At 36.2% G+C, this 5,849-nt stretch overlaps 1 pseudogene; it reads right to left on the bottom strand.

Moving 5' to 3' along the window:
• Positions 1 to 1,239: 1,239 nt before the first annotated feature.
• LOC122747622 lies at positions 1,240 to 3,195 on the bottom strand (annotated as a pseudogene).
• Positions 3,196 to 5,849: the final 2,654 nt, after the last annotated feature.

The following is a 5,849-nucleotide window of genomic DNA, read 5'->3' as shown; positions in this document are numbered from 1 at the left end:
AATAAACAATACCAAAAGAGATAATCCCTGCTTCCAGGGAGTTCACAATCTAGCTGTAGTAAGATTTACCTACATCAAAGATATGAAATACAATGTCAGTCACTGCCATGGATGACATTGCAATTTCTGGTTTGTCTAAGATTTAAGTACAGGGTCATGTTTTCCATTTTTTATCTTCAACTGTAAACTAAGGTCCCTTGAGAGTAGGAATGTTATGTTGTTGTCTTTGTATATCCAATTCCTAGTACATTTGTTGTTGTTTAGTCTTGTCTAACTTCTTCATGAACCCATTTGGGATTTTCTTGGCAAAGAAAAGAGTGACTTGCCATTTCCTTCTCCAGTTCATTTTATAGATAAAGAAATTGAGGTGAATAGACTTAAGCGACTTGACCAAGGTCACACAGCTAATAAGTGTCTGAGACCAGATTTGAACTCACAAATATGAGTCTTCCTGACTCCAGGCCTGGCATTTTATCACTTTATCCACTGTGCTACCTAGCTGCCCAGTACATAGTAGATACTTAAGACTTGGGGGCAGTTAGGTAGCATAGTGGATAAAGCACTGGCCTTGGATTCAGGAGTACCTGAGTTCAAATCTGGCCTCAGACACTTGACACTTACTAGCTGTGTGACCCTGGGCAAGTCTCTTAACCCTCATTACCCTGCAAACAAACAAACAAAAGACTATATACATGTGAATATATATATATATATATATATATATATATATATATATATATATATGTGTGTGTGTGTGTGTGCCTGTGTATGTGTGTATATATGTATACACACATAAACAGATATAACAGATCTATACATATATGATCATATATAATATGTATGTACACATACACACCCACATACATATACATACATATACATATACACGCACACACACACACATATTATATATATATAAAATTTTGTGTATTCCTGACATGGAGTAAACTGGCATACCACCTGGGAATATCTTTCTCTCATTCTATGCATACCTATGATACTTAATAATTGCTCATAGAACTTAATTGCATCTATAGTTTGAAAGGCTGTATGATATTGTGGAAAACAGATTTAGTGGTTTTTGTTTTTGTTTTTTTCAGTGATCACATTTTATTACCATTTAGTTGCAGTACACAGCAAAAAGTATAGCATGCTAAAGAGTATGTCACATTGGGCACAAAGTAGTGGACAATGATGCCATATATAGATCAAGGATGACCACTGAACAAGAAAAGCAGCTTAATCATCATGATCGTCTTTCAGCTTTTTCACCTTGCTCTTATGACGCCCAAATTCTTTCTGCAGGTGTTGTATCTCCTTCTCGTGGTGCATAATTTCTTCCTGAAGGTATTTCCTCAGGGACGTCACGGCTCTTCTCTCGGGAAGTACCAGTCCTCCTCAGCTTTCTCCCTCTTGGCCGAAGGACCGCTGGCGTCCCGAATGGCACCAGCACCACCGCCAACGTCGTCGACAGGGCTGCTGCTGAACTAACGGGATTCCAAATTGTAGCCAGAGCCTGCATGGGTTCTCGCGCCCCCACAGGCCGAGTCGAGTGGTGTGGCTGCCACAGCCGTACTCGCCTTTCTCTCACGGTAACTGCTACTCAGACAGCAACTCCCCGCAGCCCTGAGACCTTCAGCGTTATGTCGTGCCTATGCCTTGACATCACCCAGATTAGTGTTAAAGAACCTGTGTTCAAATCCTGGCTTTGACACTGATTACCTCTCAATTCTTGGTGAACTCTTATTCTCAAATATTTTTTTTTTGCATCATTAAAATAAAGTGGTTAGATTAGATGACCTCTAAAGCTCTTTCCAGCTCTAAATAAATGATCCTATGACCATCTTCTATAGATTATAATTATGTCAATGGATACATGGTACTTTGCTCTTTGGTACAAGGAGGAGGAAGTATCCTCCTTAATTTGAGTCAGGTGTTCGTTCATAAAAGAAAAGGAGTGCCTGGTGCTATGTTTGGCCCGGTTGGTTATTCCATTAACTGTTTTCTCTAGCATTATTTGCCATGTAATATCATTGTGACTTTATATGAATTCCAGAAATTTAATATACTAAAAATGAACTTGACCTACCTGCCTATCTATTTTTATAGTTTATAGTTAGTGTTTTAACACACACATAGAGATAATTCAGTCCATTTCATTTAGAGTTTAATCTGATTTTAAATCAGACACTCTTCTCTACAGTTTAACCTGGCATACTGTTGACCCATTTTTCTCTCTTTAGAGACTTGAAGACCTTTGTGGGGGAAAAAGTTTCTACTGCATCATGTGATCAATAGATACAAGTACCTTCATTTTTTAAATTAGTCCAAGGCTATTTTCCTTTTACTGTTGTATAAACAGGGAACTGAAGGGCAAAATAGTTAAAACTTAATGCTATAGTGCTAATGTGGCTTTTAAATCACGTCAGCAGCAATCACTGCATTATAATTAACAATTTATTGAACCAGCAATAAAATGAACATCACATTACTTCTTAAAGCAGCAGAATAAAATGGCTAATAAATAGCATAAGCCAGACAAATTGCAGAGTAATAGAAATTTTCTTAAGATTTATGGTGTGCAAAAAGATGGATGTGCTATTAGTGGGAGCTCCAGTACTTGACAAAACTCTTTTACAAAGACATAGTTACCATGCATGTCAGAGTTCACAAGTCTAAGTGGTTTATCCAAATATCAGCTCTCTGCTATTACAGTGGAAAATACTCATTACAAGGTTTTGAAACTGCAAGCAATGTGTACATTTGCCAACATTCAAACTGCTACTGCCAAAAAGATACTAAAATATTTTATAAACTGTCAAATAACAAGTCTGCTAGCTTAATCTGAGTCTATTTTATACTTTACAGACTGTAAAAACTTATTACATTAATTCAATTCCTACCAAACTTTCGAAGCAGAGAAAAGCCGATATGGAGCTTCAACAAAGGTAGCTTTGAATTGCTACTTGGTCCAACATCTCCTTTTTTGGGAGGCACTGTCAATATTTCTGCTGAAATAAATCACATCCTACTGTAGTGAGCTAAGCCAGGGAGCTGGACTACAGAGGCAATCAGATAGAGACAAACCACAACAGCTTATACGTTATTAGTGTGGTGATTGACCTTGGTGACTTGCACTTTCATATTCCTGCTTCCCAATTCCATTGTGACACCTAAGTCTGCTGTGATTCTCATATTCCCAATTCAGTGTAATAGAGGATTCCACAGCTCTGCAGCACCCAGTAAGAATACTTTGAAGGGCATTTCTTTGTTTCATTTTTTTAAATTAAAAAAAAAAATGTTAGTCTCCACTAAAAAAAGAAAAAAATACAAAGACAGTATGTTTGCTCCCCCAGATTTTTGACTGATTAGCATATCAGTAATGAGGATCATATTTTTATCGTCAAAGTGAAATGTATTCATCAAATATTCATCAAACATCCCAGGTCCAAGTCTACGTATTTAAAGTGAAATGTATAGTTAATATTTTTTACTAATTACTTGCTGAAACTGAGAGTGGTTGATTGGTGTGTATACCACACTTTAATGATGTGTTCATGGATAAAGCTGTAGGATAAAGCAATGATTTACACACCTCATAACATATATAGAACTAGTTTAATTTAAGGTGGCTAAACTACAAACAGTTGTCTGTGGGCCAGAACAAATTCTCTCTTCCATTTGTAGTCCTGCAATAATTGAGTTCTAAAGTAGTAACTAAAAGCGTCTCTTATTGCTGCTTTCAAAGAGATTGCCTGTGAATCTAAATTGTATCCAAACCTGATAAGCATATGAAAAATACAATATCTGCATATACCAACATGATAAGATGGGGAGTAATTACTCAAGTTGGACACATGGAGGAAAGAAAGTTCAGAATTTTTGAAGGAAAGGAGAATTAAGACCGGTTGGATAAGGTACTAGAGAGATAGGACTGGGGAAAAAAAAATAGAATTCAAGTTTTGAGGGCCTTGAACTTCAGGACGAGGAATCCAGTCTTTATCTGAAAGACTTGATATCTACATTCCTAGATAAGAATCACATCACCAAAACAGTAAAGTCATCATTGTTATTCCCTTTATACCTATTAGGACACAGCCTACAGTAACTTCCCTGAAGAGGCATGATACTTCCCAGCTAGAGCTAAGTCTATAATATATATCTACTTGATCTCAGCAACAGGTTTTGTCCCATAATTATTATCAAATGTTCACATTTAGTCATTTCTTCCCAGGACCTGGGTTTTAATCCCAGACTTGTTACCCACTACTCTTTTGTTCCATAATATGACTGTGAACAAATGCTCACATTTAACCTTTTCTTTTTTCCCTCACAGCATGTGAGTTCATTTGTTATTTACAACTTAGGAGATGTTGGGTAAATCATATCACCTCTCTTACTTATCCTTGGATTCCTTTTTTTTTTTTTTTAATGAAGAGGTTAGAGCAGGTAATAGCTAAAGACCTTTCTTCTTCTAGACTTTATAATTCCACCTGGAATAATTTCCCGATATATGCTTACAACTCCATTAGAGTCTCAATTAGAGTTCGTATGTCATAGAATTTAGTGTGCTATGTCATAGAATTAAGTTTTCTATTTAAATATGTATGCTTTTGGTGTGTCATTTAAAGCCCTTCACATCTGTCTCCAAAACACCTCTTCATCCTTTTTATATGTGACTTTTTTACATTCACTCTACAATCCAATCCTCATTATTCTTCATATGTGATTCTCCACCTTATCTTTCTATACCATTCTATAGGCTGTTCCCTCATGCTTTCTCCTTATCTTCACTTCTTAAAATTCCTTGTTTTTTTCAAAACTAAGCTGGCTGAAGTACCTGATTCTAGATGAAGCATTTCCTAGTCTTCCAACAAATAGTTCCTCCTTCTCACAATGACACTCACAATGTGTATATGTGCATACACGTGTGTATATAATTATACGCACATATACAGATGTGCCCATCTGTGCACATATATGTATATGCACACATACTTATACATAAAGATTCTTTATTTCCTCATAGAATATGTGTTCTTTGAGGATAGGGACTGTTTCATTTTCTTCTTTGTAACTTCAGTGCCTAGTTCAATGACCACCCCATAGGAGTTACTCAATAAATATTTGTTGATTTATTGATTGCCTATTAATATTTGTAGAGCCAAACATTTTTTTAAATTTACTTTCTGTTTCTTTCCTTTGATGTCCTAGGCATACTTCATAGCCACCATTAAAAAAATAGCTTTATCAAGTCAAAAAAGTGATTTAGAAGAGTCTGAGGGTCTAAAGTTTTACAGGTATGCACATAACTGCTTAAGAGGTGCTGAACATGTAGCTATAGTAAAAAAAAAATCTTCCAGTTTCTCCAGAAATTCATGAAACACTATTCTTTTCTTTTGTTGGGAAGGGGAGGTTTCTCCGTTTCCTTTTTCTTACTCCGCATTCCCTCTTGGAGAAATGCTTATACTTTATTCTTTGATTCAGGAATGAACAAAAAAACAAAACAAAATAAAGAAAAAACAAAAAACCAACAGCAGCAGCAACAACAAAAACAAACAAAAATGACTACACAAAGAACTTTCATTTACCTGGAAGAAATGTGTATCATTTGGGGTTTTAATTACTTTTGTTTTGTTTTGTTTTTTTTTGTTTTTGTTTTTTTTAGTGAGGCAGTTGGGGTTTAAGTGACTTGCCCAGGTCACACAGATAGTAAGTGTTAAGTGTCTGAGGCCGGATTTGACCTCAGGTACTCCTGACTTCCAGGGCCGTGCTCTATCCACTGTGCCACCTAGCTGTCCCGGTTTTAATTACTTTCAACCAAGCTGTTCAGCTCTATATTGGAAGTG

Source organism: Dromiciops gliroides, chromosome 3, assembly GCF_019393635.1.
Source record: "Dromiciops gliroides isolate mDroGli1 chromosome 3, mDroGli1.pri, whole genome shotgun sequence".
Taxonomy (NCBI): domain Eukaryota; kingdom Metazoa; phylum Chordata; class Mammalia; order Microbiotheria; family Microbiotheriidae; genus Dromiciops; species Dromiciops gliroides.
This window is presented reverse-complemented; position numbering and strand designations above follow the sequence as displayed.